We start from the raw sequence: 23657 nt of genomic DNA on the forward strand, positions 1-23657 counted from the left end.
GTCAGCACCCAGACCTGTATGGAAGTCCCATCGGTACGAACGTCTCTCGGACCGCACTGGGGCATCCATCGGGTACTGTAGAGCGGCTCACGGTTGCCTGGACTCAGCCTGCAGCCATCTGTTCTCAATTCTTCAGCTCCCCACGTTACCAGGGGTTCTGCTGTCCCACCTCTTCCAGCTTGGCAGGGTAGGAGGGCCTTCTCAGGGACCAGTGGATCTCCCAGCAGGATGCTTTGCTCCCATTCATTAGGTTTTCTTTGCCCCAATACCCTTCAAGGTCTTGGATTTTGGAATTTATGCTTTTCCCCCTACTTATGCTTTAAATCCTGTCCTGAGAAACATCTGCTACAGAGTATAGCTGCCCAGTTTGGAAAAGAGTTGTAGGGCACCAGGAAATAGCAGAAGGAAAAAATTAAGTACCACTGGTTAATCTTTCAAAATCATACCATACTGCATCATACTTAATTCTCACAAAACTGTAGCTCAGAGAAGTTGAGCCACTTGCCCAAGGACACACAGTTCCTATATTTAGGAATAGAAGTATTAGAAGTTGTGACCCCAGAAGCAGACTTGAGCAGAAAGGGTCCAGCCAGGAAACAGAGGCACACTCAAAGGGAAGGGAATGATTAATGGGGTGTAATGAAAGTACATACTTACAAAGGGGTGGATGTGATGGGGAAGCATTAGGAACCAGCAAGAGCAAGAAGCCAAGAAGCCATTAACCCCCTAGAGGCAGAAGAAAGAACAGTGTTGGCTGAGCCTGGAGGAACAGGAGCTGCAGAATGCATCCCAGGACAGAGCAGAAGGAAAATCCAACCCTTCATTCTTGCTGCTATCCCATCTCCTGCCAGTGCCTGTCACTGTGGAACCCAGAAGTCACTGGGGCCTGGCAGTGGTGTGCTCGGGCCAGATCCCAATGGCTTGTGAGAGCCAATTGTTAAATTATCAGGACTTTTGTGAGCCAGTTGTTAAAAGCTATTGTTAGAAATAACAGCCAGCTACCTTAAAAAATTAAATTATGTATGTTTACCATTAATTATACAAAAACAAAGGAAATAAATACTTATATCACTTCCTAGTTATTTTACTGCATTTTACTATGATCTGTTCTTGAAGTTATGGATGTCTAATATCCCTGCAGGATGGAAATGCTATATAACCCGTGCTACTGAGTGTCTCTACCCAACTCCGCATTCACTGACTTTGTGTTGGTAGCTTGAGTATTCAGACTGCAGAAATCAGTAAATGGCTTGTTAACTGTCAACTTGATTTATTATTCTGTTGATTGTCTAGACTTAAAGAAGTCATGGAGAACATGTTAATAATGCAGATGAAACTTAGTGTGTTGTGTCTGTAGCTACTGAATTTTGAATAGCACAAAAATTTGAGGAAATATCTTTCTAGTGTTTCAAAACTATTATCCGAGTTAGCAAAGAAGTTGCTTCCTGTTGAGAATGAAGTTTCTTAGTTATTTCACCTTTGTCCTTCTTGTTGAGGTAAACAAAAATATCAACCAACATTCATGTCATGCTACACTCGTTTGTCAATTACAATCACAGATTGATGAGGGACACCAGAGTTCTGCAAAAATCACTGAAAGCATTCTGCAGGAATCAATTTGCTATATGGAATTTATTATAAGTATTGTATATTTTATTATTCTTTTTGATAAAAATGTAAAATTGCCCCGACATCGCTACCATATTAACAAATACACTTCTATACTAATAGCTTAAGGCCAAAAAAAAAGTCCTGCAGCCCTCGTTTTATTATTGACATATTGGCATTCTTCTATTCAATATAGTGGGTAATCTAAGCTGTAAGTATATGTATATATGTGTGTGTGTGTGATTAAATAAAATCACTTTTACTTTGAAGTTTTAAAATTGCCCATAAATATTTTTTCTAGAATTGGCCCAATATAGAAGAAATTGCTCCCCACTACAGTGAAACAATGGTTTAGATTTTTCTTTTAACCACAGCCCCCTCTGACAGGTTAAACACCTCCAGGACTATCTACCTCACCTGTTACCAATTTGCAATAAAAACAGAACTCAGGAATATCAGAGAATTGGCGAGAAGAACTTTACATTTTAGCCCCGCTTACTGATTTCAGTAGACTAATAGATGCTTGTCGTCAGCTGTGCAAATGAAGCGTGGTGGGATGAGGAGTTCTCTGCGGCTGTGAGCCGCGAGCCCTGAAGGAGAGCGAGAATTTTCCCCAACCTCCCGGCAGGGGGCGCTGCCTGAGGATGGCGAGCCCAGAAAAGCCTCCAAGGGCCGCTTCAAGCAAGAATCCTAACACATATATATGGAATTTAAGGGAAAAAAATGTGAAGAACCTAGGAGTAAGACAGGAATAAAGACACAGACCTACTGGAGAACGGACTTGAGGACATGGGGAGGGGGAAGGGTGAGCTGTGACAAAGCGAGAGAGAGGCATGGACATATATACACTACCAAACATAAGGTAGATAGCTAGTGGGAAGCAGCCGCATAGCACAGAGATATCAGCTCGTGCTTTGTGACCGCCTGGAGGGGTGGGATAGGGAGGGTGGGAGGGAGGGAGACGCAAGAGGGAAAAGATATGGGAACATATGTATATGTATAACTGATTCACTTTGTTATAAAGCAGAAACTAACACACCATTGTAAAGCAATTATACTCCAATAAAGATGTTAAAAAAAAAAAAGAATCCCTTCCTCCACCCTGCGCAAGAGGCACTGCGGATGGGCGAGAGCCGGCGCCCAGGGAGTTTCACCGGAAGACCCAGAAGCAGGAGTGCTGCACAGCGCTGGAGGGACCAGTCTTTTTCATCAGCCCCTGGGCTAGGCTGGGGAAATGGGAATGGTTGGTCTTTTCTCTACTTGGAGAACCTGGAGCCGAGTGGCCAGTGGCCCACGGGCCCCCCAGCGTGGTGGAACAATTCGGGGTGGGGGAGGGAATAATGAATGGATTTCCCCCCAAATAGTTCATTCCCCCTCCCTCCAACCCCCATCCATTGTGTAAGTGGAGGCAGGCAGAAAGCCAGGCCAGATAGGTATTCCTGACTTTGATCTTATAAAAATGCAGGTTTTGATGGCTTGGAGAGGACTTCTGTCTAGACAAAATGTTAGGGAGGAAATCCTGCGGGACAGCAGAGCAGGAAGCTGAGGAGAGTTGGGTTTCCACAGAGATAAAAAAGGTTTCCCTTAGATAGGAGATGGGGAGAGTGATGAAGGGGAGTGATGAAAGCACAGTAGTTCCTGGAGAGGTTCTAGAAAGGGGAGCCTTGTGCTCCTTCCTGAGCAGAGCCCCAAGGAGACAACAAAATCCCAGCTACGTTGTGGCTCCAGGAGCAGTGGCCTTGTGCTGGCTTCCCCAGTGCACCCTTGGGGAGTTAGCAGGCCTGAGGGAAAGAGCTGCAGCCTAGGCCAGGAGGGCATTTCTGAGGTGACCACCCCCAGCATGAGCGAGGCCAGGAGCCCAAGCACCACTCAGAAGCGGCAGAGGACCTAAGGGAGCCATTCAGACAGGGATGGGGTGACGCCAGCAGGGCCACAGCCAGCTCTCAGATGCCTCTGTGCAAATTAGAAAAAGGTAGATGAAGGAGCCGTAGGTACATGGCCTAGACTGTGGGTGTTGGTAGGAAGCAGCCCTGTACCTACATCCACAGCTTAGCAAGAACAGCACAGGCTGGATTTCAATTTCACTCATTCAGGTACATTTGTACAGTGGAGAACCCACTCGACTGTCCATAGGGGCCCACTGTCCCAGCCTCTGCCTATGTGGATGAAGACCACGGGCTCTATGGAGTGGAGTGGAAGGCTAGTGGATGCCAGCACAGAGAGGAGACATAAGGTCCAGGTAGGTCCCCAGCCCCACAGAGCCTTGGCTGTGTGTAAGTCTTCTAGTGCAGCCCCAAGGAAGCTTAGAACCTTAAACTGATAGAGATTGAGTTTCCATCACCGTGGTGGAACTTGGGGCCCTAAATAGGTGGAGATATAGAAAAAACAAATTTGCCGTGATTCCCTACACACCCAAGTTTGTGACCTGGGAGGCACATTTGCCGCCCAGTAGGTTTGACCAGGTAGCAGATGAAGCAAGTGGAGGAAGGGAAATGCAGGGAGGTGACTGGAAGATCCAAGCTGGGCAGGCTGGCGCAGAGTGAACAGAGCTGCTTTGTGCCCTGACACCTACCAGCAGCATGGCCGTGGGCACAACAACCCGTCTGCCTTACCCATGTAACAATGAAGACAAAATAGCACACAGAGGGACTTCCCTGGTGGCGCAGTGGTTGAGAGTCCGCCTGCCGACGCAGGGAACACGGGTTCATGCCCCGGTCTGGGAAGATCCCACATGCCGCTGAACAGCTGGGCCCGTGAGCCATGGCAGCTGAGCCTGCGTGTCCAGAGCCTGTGCTCCGCAACGGGAGAGGCCACAACAGTGAGAGGCCCGCGTACCACAAAAAAAAAAAATATATATATATAGTGCACAGAGAACCCCTGGGGTGGACAACCAGAGCTAGTCCTTGCAGGGCCCTCAGTGTGTGCCAGGCACTGTTCTGAGCTCTTTACGTAGATTAACTCACATCATCAGCACAGCCACCTAGGAAGTAGGTACTAGCAGCTCTATTTCAGTGATGAGGAAAAGGAGGTGCAGTGTGGTCAGCTTGGCCAAGGCCAGGCAAGTAACAAGTGGCAGGATTTGGGCCCTGGTCTCACCCACTCCCCACACTGCCCATTGTACTGTGTGAAGCTCGTCGTGCAGTGCCTGGGGCACAGCACCCAGGAAATGTTGGTTGTCCTCATAGGTGAAGTTCTGAAGCCCAGGAATCACACGGAGGCTCAGGAAAGCTGGAGGAGATGCTCAGGACCCAGGGGACCAATGCAGATGACAGGCAGCTCAGTGGGGTCCCCAGGAGAGTGGGGCTAGCGAGCAGGAGGGCAGGCCTGGACTAGTCCTTGAACCTTCCACACCCAGGTTCCTTGTTGGTAGAGTGAGGATAACCCCTCCTTCACTACAAGAGCTAAAGAAGAAGAGAATATAAGGCCTTCAGGACACAGCATCTTTATGCCCTACCTCATTGGAAAAACTGAATCCAGCCACTCTTGCTTAGAGCCCAGAGCGTTCCCCATGTTGTCATGGCTCTTCTGGCTATTTCGAGAGGGCAGACCATTTGTTTATCACTGTTTCATAGGAGCACAACAGGTGTTTGTTGGGGTAGAGGCTGCCTGTTTTAAAGGTGCAAAAATAGCATTTGTAGCCAGGACATGGAAGCGACCTAAGTGTCCGTTAACAGATGGATAAAGAAGATGTGGCACATATATACAATGGAATATTACTTAGCCATAAAAAGAAACGAAATTGAGTTATTTGTAGTGAGGTGGATGGACCTAGAGTCTATCATACAGAGTGAAGTAAGTCAGAAAGAGAAAGACAAATACTGTATGCTAACACATATATATGGAATTCAAGAAAAAAAATGTCATGAAGAACTTAGGGGTAAGACAGGAATAAAGACACAGACCTACTAGAGCATGGACTTGAGGATATGGGGAGGGCGAAGGGTAAGCTGTGAGAAAGTGAGAGAGTGGCATGGACATATATACACTACCAAACGTAAAATAGATAGCTAGTGGGAAGCAGCCACATAGCACAGGGAGATCAGCTGGTGCTTTGTGACCACCTAGAGGGGTGGGATATGGAGGGTGGGAGGGAGACGCAAGAGGGAAGAGATATGGGAACATACGTATATGTATAACTGATTCACTTTGTTATAAAGCAGAAACTAACACACCATTGTAAAGCAATTATACTCCAATAAAGATGTTAAAAAAAAATAGCATTTGTCGTATGAAAAAAAATGCGCAGTAACTTAACCTGCACAAACTCCCTCTCTTAATTTGGAAAGTCATGACACATACAGTACATTACAAATGAACTTGGGAAGGGCCCCAAGTGGTAAAGAGACATCCCCTGGTTAATCTTCCCAACAGGAACAGAACAAGATTCACATTTCATCTTAAGAACTAAAAAAAGAAGAATCTTCCATCGAAAAACATCATGTTTGCTGTTACTGCCCTGAACACATTTTCCATGGAGTTCATCAGTGGTGGCCATGGTGGGATAATTCAAAACCAGTTACTGAGTCCCTCCTCTGTGTCAGGGGCAGGGCTGGGCCCTAGGGACACAGAGCAGAAGGGGACACAGACCCTCCCTCATTGACTCGGAGTCTGGGGAGTACAGGAGGCTTTGGGAGGATGCTGTCTTTCCTCAGTGCTGCCTCAAATGTGTGTTGCCTCTTCTCTCTGCTAATCACCAGTCACTCAGCAAGACTTCTCTTCACTGTGTATACTTGGCTACTCCAATCTCGTGGCTTTGAATGCCAACCATATACCAATGACCCTCAAATATGTCAGTCCCAGATTGTTCTTCTGAACCCACTGTGTCTTGGGCCAGGGCTCTGTTTAGGACATGACCCTGATATGTCCCTACTCTTACAGGAGAGTCAGGAGGATGCTTTGCGTCCCTGAGCATCAGTGTTAATTTGAACCTGGTCATGGGTACGCAACTGCTTTGGAAAGAAATGACTATTCCCTTTACCCCAGTGTAAATGGTTGTCCTCCCTTTGGGGAAGGCCCTGGAGATCATATCTGTACTTACTCATCATGGGGGTGGTCAGGTCCTGTCTTCTGTCAATGGGATCTGAGAACTGACTCAGGTCTGGTAATCAGTCAATGACCTACCATGATTATGTATGTATTCACGATGTTTTCATCAGCAGCCGCATTTGTCTTTCCCCAACAGCACCATGTTCTGCGAGTCATCTCTGTAGATCCCTTAGGTCATCTCTCTTACCCCGGGTTACCATTCCAGGGTAGCTGCTAATCACAGTAGTTATACTCATCTTGCTCCTGATGCCTACAGGCTGCCACCTGCCCTCTGCTAGGCCCGTATCCAGTGGTTCTCACCAGTGTATCGGGGTGCTCAAACTAGTGCCAACAGCATGACCTAGGAACTTTTTAGAAATGTACATTCCCCAGCCGTAAACCCAAACCTGCTAAATTGAAAACTCTGGCTTTTGACAAGCCCTCTGTTTGAGTTTAATGCCCATTAAAGTTTGAGAACCACGGCTGCCTTAACCCTCCAGAGAGGCCCCCATCTACCACCACCCCCTCCTCCTGCAGAAGAAGCCACCCTGGAGCTTCTCAACATTGCCTCGTCCCCTCACCTGTGGGTGCCTTATCAAGTTGGTAGATGGCGTGTCCGCACGGCCTCCCAAGGAACATGGCCAGCCAGGTAGGTTTCTATCTAATGCCCACTTTTGAATCTTTCGCTCCATTCCTCCATGGTTTGCCACAGAAGTTCTGGTATCTCTACGTCATTTAATGTGGGCCGGCCCAGCAGCATACCCACAGTCACCCAGGGCTCTGTCACAGTAGAGTGACCCCACACCAGACAGACTCCCTGACCCAGCCCCCTCAGAACTCGCGCAGGCCTGCTGTTCCAGCCACTGCTGGTAGCCAAGCTCTGTAGCACCTTCAGTGTGTAACTTTTGTCCATCCTGTGCAGACCCAGCACTTCCCCACTTGGTTTGCTGAGGTTTCAACCTAAATATAGGTCTGGGGGTGGTGGTCAACCCCTAAAGGCAAGCATCATCCTGGAAGGTACCTGCCCTATTTGTGGCCTCCACAGGTCTTCTTGCAGGAGGCAGGAGGGGGCTCTGTATTCCAACAGGGGGAGAAGGTCACTTCTGCAGGCCCAGAGGAATCTGGAAGTCCAAGGTTCTCACATGCAGTACCCAGATACCCTGTCCCTAGTCTCTGAGTCCTACTCCTTCCCCAACAGGGACCTGAGTTTGACATAGGAGACTTGCCTGGTGTGAGAACTCAGCCTTCTCAGAAGTGCTGCCTCTCTTACCCTTAGAAAGTACTGTGCCTGGACTTCTGTCCTCTCTGCCTTGGAGAACAATCAAGTAGCTTCTCTGACCCTGACACTCTGCTTTATATTGCTGACCAGCAAGGCTGAGACCAACATTTCCTTTCTTAAAGAATCAGGGGCACTTAGCAAACAGTCATCTGATTCCACAGTTTTTCTAATTGCTGTTTCCTCCAAAGTCCACACCGTTGTACAATAGTGCATCCCCTTCTGCCTGTATCCTGTCTTAATTCATCAAGGAGGAAAGTCTTAGCAGTCACATATGACAGCATACTGGGAACTTCTCCTACCCAATCGAAAAATGAAGTTAAGAAAACAACTCCATTTACAATGGCATCAAAAAGAATAAAATACCTAGGACTAAAGTTAATGAAAGAAGGGTAAGACTTGCACCCTAAAAACTACAAAATATTATTGAAACAAGTTAAGGAAGACCTTAGTAAATGGAAAGACATCCCATGTTCATGGATTGGAAGATTTCATATTGTTAAAATGGCAACATACACACATACATACACACATAACCCCTGTATACACACATATCTGTATTTATTTTTCTATCTACACACAAACATGGGTGCATATGAATGCCTCCAAATCCCAGCCACAAGGTTCATTCTAGCCTCCCTTCTCCCTTTGCTTATCTGTAACTTCTTTCTCTGACAGTGAGAAGCCTGGGTCTCATTCTCTACAGTATATTCACTTATTTGTTCAACCCTAGTATACATGTAGTTTCTCCATAGTCTTTTTAAAGCCCAAGTCAGATCACTCCACTGCTGAAAACATTCCCACATCTTCCCATTTCACTCAGAGTAAACCCTAGTCCTTGACCTCCTGTGGCCTCCAGGGCACTACCACATGTAGACCAGTAAGACATATCGACCTCCTCTCCCCTGTGCTTCTGCTCCAAACACCTTGTTTTCTTGTTGCATCCCAGAGGCTGCGATGTTGGGAGGGGATTAGACTGAAAACAGGGAAATAAGCGAACTTGTTGGGGATAGTACAACTATTCCATATCTTGACTTTGGGGGTGGTAACATGACTATATACACTTGTCAAAATTCCTTGAACCATACACTTAAAATTAGTGAATCTTATTGAATGTCAAGTACCCCTCAATAAAGTTGATCTTTTTTAAAAAAAGACCTTTATACCAAGCAATAAATGGTCTTTTTAAAAAAGACCTTTATACCAAACAAGTATATCACCCTTTTGAAATGTTTGCTGTGTTTCTCAAATAGTTTTAAAAAAAAACATGTAACTAGTAAGATTTTCCATTCTTTCCTCCACTTCTACCTAAAATCATGTCCCCTTTCCCCATGTTATGGTCCCTATGGTGAACACTGTTGGGTTTTAGCAGAGGATCCAGTGTGATTGGTTGGATTTGGCTGCCTTTCTCTCCCCTCATATTGGGCAAAATTGTTATCCATCAGTGGCTTTCAAACTGTTTTGGTAGTGGCCACAATGAAAAGGAAGTATAGTTTACACTGAACATATGTCCAAGTCACAGAAACAAAAGTACTACAAATTATTACTTATCCCCTCAATATTTTAATCTTTTATTAAATGCCAATTTGGATCTACAAATTTAATATTATGACTCATTAATGAATCTTAACTAATAACGTCAAAATTCCTCATCTAAATGATGTCATCTACAATTTTAATCAAAACACTGGCCTGGCATTCATCAACACGTGGGTTTTCTAAGTGTGATGGGCACGTACTGTAACTGACCTCTGCTGATCATCCCTCTGCCCCCACCTTCCTGAAGGTTCCTGGCCCATGTCTGGGAAATGCAGCCCTCAACCCTAGGCCACCCTTTCTCACCTCTTACCACTTCCTCAATAGTTAATTGCCAAGATCAACTCACAGGCGGGTAAATCAGTGGGCAAGGATGATTCTCCAAAACGAGCAGACATCAACTTACCAACTGTACTTCATTGTTTTTCCACTGAATTTGGGGGTTGTTTTGATGACACAGATAGTCAAGAAGCTGCTTTAAGGCAGTCGGCATGTGAGGCGGCGGCGAAGAGCCAGAGGAGGGGCATGGACGGGGGAAAAGAAGAAGAAGCTGCTTTATTTCTTGATTACAAAGTATCAGCTCCACCAGTAAAAACAGCAGTGGCAGCTAAGGCAAGTGGAGCTCTCAGAAAAACTGCCACAGTCCTCCTTCCGGACAGCCCCAAAGTTTAATCGTCAGTAGCCAAGAAGTGATTCAGAGGCAAACCTTTGACTAATACTGCTGTGTCTGAACCTCAAAGAGTTAGATTTGAAGGTAGCAGGGTCATATCATGGACTCTCAGCCTAAGTCCCCTATTCATCATGTTGTCAAAGATCTACTCCAAGGCCCAACTCAAACGTCCCTATATCCACACGCCTCCCACACGGTGCCTGTGGGAGTCGGGCCTTCTCTTGAAACTCTTGTGGCCATCAGTTGTAAGTCTCTGAGGAAATGTGTTGGGAAATCTCTTTCAGGGTACCCTGCTCTTCACCACACCTGTGATCTCCTGAGCAGGGACCCCAGTTGTATTCTTCACCCTGGAATCCCCACGCTGCCTGGCCTAGTCTTGATTTTGGTAAGCACCTAGTAAGTAAAATAAGTAGCTGCTAAATTGAAATGTCCTAAAATATGGAAAGCCCACGTACAAGTCTTGGTTTGATCTTGGCCAGCTCACCTCACCTCTCCGGGCTGCAGCTTCCTTGGCTGTAACTGATAGGATCACACTGTGTTATCTCTGGGGTCCTGTGGCAGCCGGCCTCCAAGGTGGCCCCAATGACCCCACCTCCTGTCATTCCCTCCCTCACACTACCTGGGAGAGTGGGCATGACACTTGAGTTTGGGTTATAAAAGACACTGCAGCTTCCTTCTTTGTCACTCTCTCTTTCCTTTGGATCACTCACTCTGGGGGAAGGCTGATGCCACGTCCTACGCAGCCCTTTGGAGAAGCCGAGGCAATGAGGAACTCAAGTCTCAGGCCAACAGCCTTCAAGAAACAGCCATGTGGGTGAGCTTGGAAGTCATCCTTGAGATGATTGCAGCTTGACTGGACCTCATGAGAGACCCTGAGCCAGGACCACCCAGCTAAGCCACTCCCTAATGCCTGACCCTCCATAATGTGAGATAATAAATATTTGTTGATTTGAGATCCTCTGTGACACAGACATAGATAAATAATACAGGCCACTTCTGGCTCTAAAATCCTATAAGCCCAAAGTCCCTGAAATACATTTATCACTTTCAGGGAAAGCCTGATTTATAGCAATTGTCAATCTTCCCCCTCCCACCCCCAGCAAGAATCCATAAAGAGAGAATACAAAATGTGTCAAAATATATTTTGGAGTAACTATTTATTTTATTTGTGTTTGTAAGCGTTCCCAAAGCTTTCTTGATTTTGCTTCACTGAACCTTTTATTTCACAAATGAAGGTGGAAATACAGATAAATTAGGTGATTGGAATAATGCAAAGGTTCTTCACAACATTTGCATCTCTTCAGTGGTGAATAACAATGAGGTACAGGCTTGCCTGGTTTCGCTCCAGCTTCATCTTGAGAAATGTGTCATGAATAGTGGTGACACTGGCACATATATTCCCAGGCAGCTAAGGGCCCAGAGAAATCCCAGGGCGGGGAGGGGTGGGGGGGTGGGGGCAACCAGCGACAAGAAGGGAGCCTGCAGTGTGCTAAGTCACCTCCAGAGAAGTAGCTAAATATTGGACAGAGGGACAGTGGGCAGTGGAGCTGCCACGTCAGCCTGGGTTAAGAAAAGACTTTTGCAAGGACAACAAATGACAGGAAGTGATTTTCTGTTTAAAATGAGACCATGGTCCCATGATAAACAGGGGGATGGGAAGGAAATTAAGAGCGTGGAAGGTTCATAAAGGAGGATCGTGTCTCCTCTGGCCATGGGCGTGAGCCTAGGTAGCCCCCAGACAAAAACAAATAGCTAATGACCTCAGAAATCTGGGTGCAGTAATGAGTTTGGGAAGAGTGTAAAACGTGGCCAAGAGGGAAAGGAGAATGCCTGACTCTGGTAAAGCACATAGAGAGATCTGTTTTACTCATTCATGTATCTGTAGATTTGGTACCTCCTGGAGGAGATCATCAAAATAGATTTATTGAAAGGATGCAAGTAAATGGGAAAATGAAATGAGGAAAAGAGGCATAGATGGGTGGGAGATGACCCTGGCAGAATAAAAGTGTGTTCCTCTGAAAGCATCTGCTTCACCAAACAGAATATCATTGCAGTATTTTCTTATTTGGGTAATATTGGGAATTAGAGAAACCCCATCTTGAACTTATTAATTGCCTTTTGGATCAAAGAGATCTAAATGGTCTTAACTGGATGGGAATTTTTGGACCTTTCGGTATTGCTACCAAATAAAGCTGGAGGTTGGACCAAAAATAAGAGATGAGAGCCAGAGGGAGAAGCTGATGGGATGCTCAGCCTGTTGGTCAAATCTTTCAGGGGACTTAAGACCCCAGCGGTGCTTTGACTGGGCTGCAAACCTACTATGGATCAAGCAAATCTTGCTGCTTCACGAAGATCACCCAAGCAGATTTCTTCCTCCCATCAACACATCCCTTTCAAAATCGTAGACCACTTGCAGCTGAACACATTTTTGCTCCTCTATATGAATTTTTCCTTTGTTAACGGAATAAAGACGTGTTTGGGAAATGAATAACGGAAAAGCCTATCAAAATGGAAATACTAGGGAATGGAATTCTGAAAGATAAAGGAACTTGGGTATTTTTTAGTGTATTAAAGAGCAATTTCTCCCCCTTATATTTGCACACAACATGACGATTAACTTTTCAGGATAGATGTGATAATAGATGTGAAAGCGTCTTGTGTTCAATAAACTGTTGTTGTACTGGTGATGGTAGCACAGTATTTTACTTATTCTCACAATGTGCCTGTCAGGAAGGGAGGAAGAAGATGTCATTGACATTTTGCAGCAAGATGACCAAGCCATGGAGTTTTTAACAACTTGCTCAGTGTGATAGGATGGGTCAGAGTGATTCACTGGGTAATAAGTACCAGGCAATATCTTGGTTCCTAAATATGCTTTTCCACTGGGACTCTCTTGAGGTTTGGCACAGTGATGGGCAGCCAATCCAAAGGGAGTCAAGTCTCCATTTGCTAAGTTAGTGGAGGGCCTTGGAGCAAAGATAACCCAAGATAACATAGATACAGAAGTAAGTCATGCTGAACTTTGTAAAGCAGGGCACAATGTTAGGAGGCCCAGGCAGACATGACTGTGGGGTCAAGTGGAGACCCGGTCATTATCTGGGGTTTGATTGGCCGTGAGGCACAAAGACTCAAGGCGGATCCGCGGGAAGGGAGTGGATAATATTTGCAGTAACAGCCAAGCTCCCCTTCCCCATTCCATCCGCTAGGCTTTCCATGGTGCTCAGGGAAGGGACGACTCCGCAGAAAGTGAGGAAAAGCAGAGATTCAGGTGTTGGTCTTAGCTTTTCTAATGGTCTCAGGGGTTACAGAATAAATCATGGTGTAAGCAGGAGATCTGGCAGAACTCTCCAGGAGGAAGAACACAAGGTTTTGCCTTCCACCCTCAGCCCTCAGACTAGAAAAGGTATCCCACATTTAGTGTATTAGAAGAGTTGCTGAGAAAGCCAGGAGTAGGGTGGTGGTTCCCAAAGAAGGGCTTCTGTGCTCTAATCTCTTGGGCTCTGCCAGGGAGGTTGGGGCATCCAGAAGGACGGAGGACTGGTCTGGGAAAGTGACAAGATTCCAGAAGAAAAATATGACCATGCAGTGAATCTAGACAGAAACGCTCACAGACAGTCCTGTATGTTTCCTGTATGTCTAAGGATGGCAGGAAGAAGAGAGAGAGAAAGAAAGCTTAACTTGAAGGGGTCAGGGAGGCAGTAGCATGTCCTGGGTCAGCCTGTGACAGAAGAGCAGACAAAAGGAAAGGTATCTTACCAAGCTCCCTGAAAGGGTCTCTCTCCATGGCTTCTTTCACCCAGGCTCACCTCACCACATGAAATACCTTACCCCCAACACCTAGGCACCACGCAAGCCCCCTGAAATACAAGTGCAATGCTAGAAAGACCCGAGGACCTCTCCAGATGGATGAGATTGCATATCTACCATGAAAAAGGTGCAGATGACTTTATAGAAAATTGAGGAAGTTACCCTTCCTACATACCTGAGTTTGTAGATTAAGAGCTGAACCTGTGGCATTATGCCAGAGGATTAGGGAGCCCAGGAAATGGGCACAGCTCAACTCAGGGCTGTGGTTGCAAACTGGCCCCTCCAGTGATGATAAACGTCTATCTACTTTGTGCCTTGTTGATCCCCATTTTTTTTCTTTTCCCCAATTTTGGCAGGCATTGTGCTAATCCATCATGGACAGCCCTCTTCATGAGGTTCTGTCTGAATTCAGCAAAACAAAGTGTGATAATCAAGTGTGAGGTTGGCCTTGTGTAAAGGGAAAGGAGCAAGCTTACCAGTATTCGCCATTCCAGCCTCTCTCAAATCCCAGGAGTGAAAAGGTCTGAAAAACTGAGATGTGGAGACGTAAGCAAAAGGTCCAGTTACTCAGACACATGGGGAATTTTCTAGAAGGGCAAGAAAGAGCTCATGTTGCTAAGCTAGGGGTCTGACCATCCCAGATGCTTGGCCACTGGGCAAAGGCAGTCCAAGATTGCTTCCAATTCCCACGGTCGGCACTGACAGCCTGACAGGATGTACTGGGAGTCATCTTCTTGGTGTCATGATGGGGGTGGGGTGGGGAGGGAGGGAGCCTATTGGTGGGGAGGGATCAGAACAGACAGAAGTGGGGAAGACGATCTGGCAGGCAGAGATACAAGGTGGCTTCCAGGACCTGGAGTCATTTTGGGATTAAAAATATTATAGGATAAAAAAAAAAAAAAAAATTATAGGATAATTTTTTTAAACGTACACTCCCACTAGAGATAAGTGAATCTTGGTTGTATTATGAAATACCAATGTTTAAAAATTGAAGTTGATTTACAATATTGTGTTCATTTTAGGTGTACAGCAATGCAATTCAGTTTTATATAAATATTTTTCAGAATCTTTTCCATTATAGGTTATTACAAGATATTGAATATAGTTCCCTGTGCTATACAATAAATCCTTGTTGTTTATCAGTTTTATACATAATGATGTGTAACTGTTAATCCTATACTCCTAATTTATCCCTCCCTCTTTCCCCTTTGGTAACCATAAGTTTGTTTTCTATGTCTGTGAGTCTGTTTCTGTTTTGTAAATAGATTCATTTGTATTATATTTTAGATTCCACATATAAGTGATATCATATATATTTGTCTTTCTCTGACTTCACTCAGTATGATAATCTCTAGGTCCATCCATGTTGCTGCAAGTGGCAATATTTCATTCTTTTTTATGGCTGAGTAATATTCCATTGTGTGTGTATACATATATATATATATACACACATATATGTATATATGTATATGTGTGTATATATATATATATATATATATATATATATATATATATACACACACACACACCACATCTTCTTTATCCATTCATCTGTTGATGGACACTTAGGTTTCTTCCATGTCTTCACTATTGTAAATAGTGCTGTTATGAGCATTCAGGTGCATGTATCTTTTCGAATTAGAGTTTTTGTCTTATGAAATACCAAGTTAGTTGATATTATTAAATCAACTAAATATCAGTTTTCAGGCAGCTATCTTCTCTTCTGAAAGGCATTGAATTTAGAAACACACTTATATGACAATGAGATAAAAGTCAGTACATGTGTCAGATTTCCAGCTCACTGCTTTAAAAAGACATATTCTAATAAATGAAAATACATTATGTGTAACTAACATTCCTGCTATAGAAAGCCAAGTGAAGATGCAGACAGAAGAAAATCCATGTGTAAAGCTACTAGTTCTTCTGAGATGCTCCACCAATGCCATTCTTTAGGGACCATTGAAATAATACTAGCACGTGGCTTTTCATTCGGATTTATCCAACAATTTACAATGGAACAGAGGTCTTTGTTTATATCATATAACAGAATTGAGAGCAATTAAATCATTTCATTCAATTGTCCATCACTGCTAATAATTTACTTTTCTTACAGTAAAGGAAGTCAATAAAAGAATGACTGGATTCTACTGCCATTCATACTATCACTCCGAGTACTTATAGTCAAGGGTGGAAAAGCCACCACCACCAACTCTGAGGATGGGGTGACGATCCAAAGAAGTACTGTACATAGCTGGTGAACCAAAGAAACATAGGATGTCCAGGAACTAAACCAAAAGGCATGGCAGCCTAGCAGGAAAACTCAAGCCTATAAATACCCAAGACATATGCCCCTGGGGCTGGCCTCTGTCTGCCTCCAGCTTGCCTGCCTTCATAAAGTGGCTTTAGTAGCTGTGGATAGCAAAAGAAATATATTGCTCAGTTTGGTTCTAAGTAAGTTTTGAGTTTCTGGAGTAGATTTTAGTTGAAATGTGGAAGAGCACAATCCTCACATTATCACAAAGTGAACACACCCCGTTTCAGTATCAAGATTAAGAAATAGAAGACAGCCAGCACACAGAGCCTCCCTCATCTCCCCTCCTAGGCACTTCCTTCCCCCTTTAAAGCCATAGACTGCTGTAGCCATTATAATGGAATCACACAATACACATTCTAATGTATCTGACTTCCTTCATTCAACACAACAGCCAAGAACTGGAAGCAACCCAAATGCCCAGCAACAGAAATAATGAGTAAGTAAATTGTGATCTATTCATACAATGTAATACAACACAGCAACCAAAACCAGTGACCTGTTGCTATCTGCAGCAGCATGAATTACGTTCACAAACATAAGGTTGGGTGAAAGAAGCCAGACTCCAAAGAATATACAATCAAAAACAAACAAAACGAGCTATGGGGTTAGAAGTCAGAGCTGTGGTTCCCTTTGGTGATTATGAAAAATGTAATGTTCTGGGAGATTTTCAGTATTTTAAATTGTAGCCATTATAATGAGTTAGGGTTTAGGGTTAGGACTGAGAGTAATGTTAGGGTTTTACGTTGTCCTGATTACTGATGAGGTTGAGCATTTTTGCATATTAGCTACTCTTTTGTGACATGTCTGTTCACATCATCTGCCCATTTTTCTGTAGGGTTATGTGTCTTTTGCTCATTGATTCTTTTTTTACATATTCCAGACACAAGTCCTCTCTTGTATCTGTGGTTGTACCTCTCTGGCTATGTATTGCAAATCTCTTCTCCCACTCTGAGTCTTGCCTCTTCTTTTTCTTAATGGTGTCTTTTTAAAAATTGAGATATAATTCACGTTCCATAAAATATACCTACTTAAAGTATACAATTCAGCTATTGTTAGTATATTCACAGGGTTTTACATCCACTATCTAATTCCAGAACATTTTCATCAGCCCAGAAAGAAACCCCATGCCCACTACCTGTCACTTTGCATTCTCTCCTCCTATTCTTAGCAACCACTAATCTACTTTTTGTCTCTGTAGATTTGCCTATTCCAAACACTTTGTAGAAATAGAATCATACAATATGTGTTCTTTTGTGTCTGAATTCTATCTCTTTGCAAAACGTTTTCAAGGTTCATCTATGTTGTAGCATGTATCAATACTTCATTCCTTTCTGTGGCTGAATACTAACTATTCCTTTGTATGGATGTAACAAATTTTCCTTATCAATTAATCAGCTGATGGACATTTGAGTTGTTTCCACTTGTTGACTCTTACAAGTAATGCTGCTATGAACATTCATGTACAAGTTTTTGTGTGAACAAATGTTTTCATTTCTCTGGAATTTAAAGGTAGGAGTGGAATTGCTGAATTATATGGTAACTGGATACTTAACTTTTTGAGGAATGGCCAAACTTCTCAAAAACAGTCTCACCGTTTTACATTCTCATTAGCAACATACGAGGGTTCCAATTTCTCCACATCCTTGTCAACACTTGCTTATTGTCTGTCTTTTTGGCTATGTCATTAGAGGATGTGAAGTGGTAGCTCCTTGTGGTTTTGATTTGCATTTTCCTAATGACTAATGATGTTTAGCATCTTTTCATGTGCTTATTGGCCATTTGCATATCTTCTTTAAGAAATGTTTATTCAAATCCTTTGCACATTTTTAAACTGAGTTGTTTTTTCATTGTTGAGTGGTAAGAGTTATTTATATATTCTGGATACAAGTCCCTTATCTCATGTATGATTTGCAAATATTTTCTCCCATTCTGTAGGTTGTCTTCTCACTTTCTTGATAGCATCCTTTGAAGCACAAATTTTTACAATTTTGTTGAAGTCTAATTTATCTGTTTTTTTTCTTTGGTTGCTTGTGTTTTGGTGTCATATCTAGGAAAACATTGCCTAATCCAAGGTCATAAATGTGTGCACCTATGTTTTTCTCCTAAGAGTTTTATAGTTTTAGCTTTGGTCTATGATCCATTTTGAGTGATTTGGGGGGGGGTATGGTGTGAGGCAGGTATCCAATTTCATTCTTTTGCATGTGGATACTCAGTTGTCCCCTCACTATTTGTTGAAAAAACTATTATTTCTTCCACTGAATTGTTTTGGAATCCTTGTCAAAATCAATTGACCAAAAAAAGGTAAGGATTTATTTCTGGACTCAATTCTATTTCGTTGATCTATATGGCTATCCTTATGGAGTACCACATTGTCTTAATTGCTGTAGTTTTGTAGTAAGTTTTAAAATTAGGAAGTGTGCATCTTCCAACTTTGTCCTTTTTTTTCAAGATTGTTCAGGCTGGTCTGTGTCCCTTGCATTTCTATATCAAATTTTTGATCAGCTTATCAATTGCTGCAAAAAAAAAAGCAGCTAGGATTTTGGTAGGGATTGTGTTGAATTTGTTGATCAATTTAAGGAGTATTGCCATCTTAACAATATTAAGTATTTCAATCCATGAACATGGGATGTCTTTCCATTTATTTAAGTCTTCTTTAGTTTCTTTCAGTGACATTTCATAGTTTTCAGTATACAAATCTTGCATCTCTTCTGTTAAATTTAATCCCAAGTATGTTATTCCCTGTGATGCTATTGTAAATGGAATTGTTTTCTTAATTTCACTTCTAGATTAGTCATTGCTAGTATATAGAAATACACTGAATTATATATGTTGATCTTATATCCTGTGGCCTTGCTAAACTCATTTATTATCTCTAGGAAGTTTCTTTGGTATAGATTCCTTAAGATTTTCTATATACAAGACCATGTCATCTGCAAAAAAGATAGTTTTACTTCTTCCTTTCCAATCTGGGTACATTTTTATTTTACTATCTTCCTAATTTCCTTGGCTAGAACCTCCAGAACAATGTTGAATAGAAGTGGTGAGATTAGACATTCTTGGCTTGTTCCTGATCATAGCATTTCATCATTAGGTCTTCTACATTAAGCATAATGTTAGCTGTAGGGTTTTCATAGATGCCCTTTAACAGATTGAGGCAGTTCCCTTCTTTTCCAAATTTGTTGAGTATTTTTATTATGAAAGGTATTGGATTGTTTCAAGTGTTTTCTCTGCATCTATTGAGATGATCATGTTGTTTTATTTTTGATTCTATTAATATGGTATATTACACTGATTGAGTTTCCTATTTTGAACCAACAGTGTCCTTTGATGAACAGAAGTTCTTAATCTAAATATAGGTGAATTTATCAATTTTTTACTTTAGGTTTTGTGTTTTTGTGTCCTGTATAAGAAATCTTTGCCTATCCCAAGATCATGAAGATACTCTCCTATATATCTTTTATATACTCTGTTGTTTTACCTTTCACATTTAGATCCACAATCCATCTCTAATTGATTTTTTGTGTAGACTGCTTATAAAGATCAACATAAATTTTGCCCATACTGATTTCCAATTGACCCAGCACTATTTATTGAAAAGGTCATCCTTTCCCATTGCTCTGATGACAAAAGTGTCACTCTTGTCACAAATGGAGTATGTGTGTATACTTCTAGACTCTCTATTCTGTTTCATTGATCATTTGTCTAATCTGACTCCAATGCCACATTGTCTAAATGATTGGGCTTTATAACAAGGCTTGATAATGTTATAGTGTAATCCTCTATTTTGTTCTTTTTCTTCAAGTTTAGCTTGGTTATTTTTGGCACATTATATTGCTGTATAAATTTTACAATTGACTTGTGAATTTACACACACACATAGACCTATACATGCACACACATGAAATCTGGAATTTTTGTTGAGATTGCATTGAGTATGTAGATCAGTTTTGGAGAGAACTGACACTTTTAGAGAGATTGAGTATCCATTTGAGTCCATCAGTAAGGAGTTTTTTAAGCCTTGTCTTTTCTATGATTATTTAATGAGAATAAGTAAAGATATTATAAAAATAACATTTTAAATAATTACTATATGCTGGATGTTTGGGCTAAGTGCTTTATGGGTATAATTTTATTATAAAAAATTTACCAGAAAACTATGAGACCTCCCTGAAGAAAGCCATAACATTTTGTTAAAGACATAAGTACAATATTTGAAAAATGGCGAGGCACACCATGTCCTTGGATGAGAAGAGTTAATCATCATTAAAGTGTCAGTGATTTTCAAAGAAAATTTACCTTAAGCTAATTCTAATCAGAATATCAATGGTGTTTTTCTAGAGCTAAACAAAAGCATTTTAGCACTTATATTTTTAAAATTCTAAATATTTTAGAATTGACAACAAAAAACTTTAATTTCAAAAAAGAATATTAAGGTAGGATTACCTTACCAGATATTACTTTCCAAAACGCAAATGTAATAACGTTTAAAATCTGTATGGTTTGGCTCACGAATAAGCTCACAGGTCAGAAGACCAAAAAGTCAAAAAGATCTGGGTATATATTCAAATCTACTACATAATGAAGAGCATTTTTGCTCCATACAGAGAAGGTGGTTTATTTAATTAATGTTATTGGCATAATTGGTTATTGATCTGAAAAAAAAATCTCAACCATGAATAAAATCATTATGAATGGATTAAAACTTGAAACAAACAAAAAAACATAAAACGAAAAATAATAGAATCAGTTTAGGAGGAAATTTGCATAGCCTCAAGACTGGGGAGGAGAGACGTACTTATGCAATACAGGGAATCTAGAATCCATAAAGGAAAAGACTGATAAGTTTGAGTATAAAAAGTTAAAATGCAAAAACAAACTGGAGAAAGTATTTGCAACTTTCTTGACTGATAAGTGAATGTCCCTAATATACAAGGAGCTCCTGCAACTGATTTTTTTAAAAAGTTCAACCCAGTGGAAACATGAGCAAATGGTATGACTGGCAACACAAAGAAGAGGAAATAAAAATGGCCAACAAAACCTCGAAAAGCTCTCCAGACTCTCTGTTAGACGGGGAACTTACAGCTTATATCATATCACCATTCATACTGGTAAGAATATAAAGGCTTCAAAAGCACATTTAGTGCTTATGAAGGCATAGAGGAAACAGATTATCCTATACAATGCTTGTAGGACGGTGAATTACTTCCTTTTGGTAAAGCAAGCTGAATGGCAGCATCAGTTAAAATTTCAAATATATCTCTTGAACCCAGCAGATCCATTTGGTGGATGTTAAACTTCAAAGTATGTATGTTCACAGGTGGCCTCTTGCAGTTATTGAAGAATAAGTTAGATCTATTGCATGGATTATATGGAATGTCTAGAACGTATTTAAGTTGAAAAAGCAAGTTGTAAAGTAATGTCATAGACTCTTAATAACATACATTTAAATAAAATTTATTATGCAGTAGGATCAGTTGTAAGTGATTCGCATGTATTTACTCATGGAAACATGAGGACCAGTGAGGCTGTGCCCCCATCCATCCTGGTTTATTGATGTAGCACCAAAAGGTCGCACAGCAGGTGTATGGTGGAGCTGGCATTGGAACCCAAGCCTCTAATTCATGTCTGTGTTTGTAACCTCTCTGGAATTCTGCATGTTGATCCCATTTCTTAAAATAATCCAATTTTAGAGAAAAAGAAAGAAAAAAGAAACCTGTATATATGAAATATTTTGAATGAAATGTGTAATACGAAATTACTGCAGGATGTTTTCCTACCTTTTAATGCATTCTTTCAGTCTCAAGGATCACTGTTCTCATTGGAATCATCTGGGAAATTTAAGAATGTTGATGCCTGGGCCCCACTCCCAGAGATTCTAATTGGCGTGGGATGTAGCCTGTGCATCAGACTTTTACAGGCTCCTTGGGTGAATTTTAATGTGTAGCAAAGTCTGAGAACCACTGGCATGGGTAACTTAGGCTGATGCCCAGTTTTGGAATAGTTTGTCATGGGATTTGTGAAGCTATTTTTTGCAATTATCCTGTTAACCACTAGATGGGGTATTGTCCACATGACAGTAATTCAGCCACCAGGTTTCTGCAGAACTCTTTTCGGAAGGTGAAGTAGGAGGCATCCATGATGCCACCAGGTATTCTGCCAGGCTTTGGCCTCACACTGTATTATGTAGTTAGCATACATCTTTGTAAAGTTCTAGGAAGAAATTCTCATCACCTTTTAAGCCTGGCTTTCCCTCAAGTCAGAGAGGCACGTCCCCTTAGTTTCTTCCTGTCTCTGTGTCTTCTCTTGGACCTGAATTACAGAAAGTCATTCTTTGTGGAAAGGCCACACCCTCCGTTGTTTGGCTGCAAGGGTAAAATGGAATGACGCTCTCTGGAAATCTCCTAATTAAAAGTACGTAATTGACTGTGTAGTAAATAGCCAGGAGGGCAATATTTAAACCCTCTCTTACAGATTCAGATTAGTGGTGGGAATAAATAGGACAATCAGGGCTTTCCTGGTGGCGCAGTGGTTGAGAGTCCGCCTGTCGATGCAGGGGACACGGGTTCGTGCCGCGGTCCGGGAGGATCCCACGTGCCGCGGGGCGGCTGGGCCCGTGAACCATGGCCGCTGAGGCTGCGTGTCCGGAGCCTGTGCTCTGGAGCGGGAGATGCCACAGCAGTGAAAGGCCCACGTGCCGCAAAAAAAAAAAAAAAAAAAAAAATAGGACAATCAGGAGAAAACTGCTAAGAAGATTTTCATCCCCCAACACAGGTCTGATTTTTCCAGGAAACAAGTATCTCTGAGCTTAGTTTTTCTCCCTTTGATCTCAAAATAAACAACAACCTGCACATTTCTTGGTCATGTACTTTTGATTCATTAAAGAGCCGTATGCTGATTTCCTGTAAGTGTTTAACTCATAATGATCATGGACAAAGTCAAGAAACATAATTTAAGGAAAAATTTGCAATAAAATTACCCTGAAAACTGAGTGTAATTACTGCATCAGTGTTTCCACTATTTGCACTTTTTCCCATTAGAATTTATAAATAATGTTCTTAGTGAATGTACAATTTACATGTTTCCCAGAACAAAGAACTCCAGCTCAACAAGGAGGGAGATGGTAGCTATATCCCAGAGCAGGAAATTAATGTGAAGGACTTGAGATTTCTGTCATAGCTATTCATTCACAAAGCAGTCTATAAACTATGAGGCCCTGTGGACCATCCTACCAAAAATCTGTACCACAATCTATATTTGTCACGGTTCTCCAGAGAAACAGAACCAGTATGGAATGTATTTATATAATTATATATATATAAATACGTGTGTGTGTATATTGGCAATTCCTTATAATAAATTTCTCCACAATATGGAAGCTGAGAAGTCCCAAGATCTGAGGTCAGCAAGCTGGAAGCCCAAGA

Source organism: Tursiops truncatus, chromosome 2 (assembly GCF_011762595.2).
Source record: "Tursiops truncatus isolate mTurTru1 chromosome 2, mTurTru1.mat.Y, whole genome shotgun sequence".
Taxonomy (NCBI): Eukaryota; Metazoa; Chordata; class Mammalia; order Artiodactyla; family Delphinidae; genus Tursiops; species Tursiops truncatus.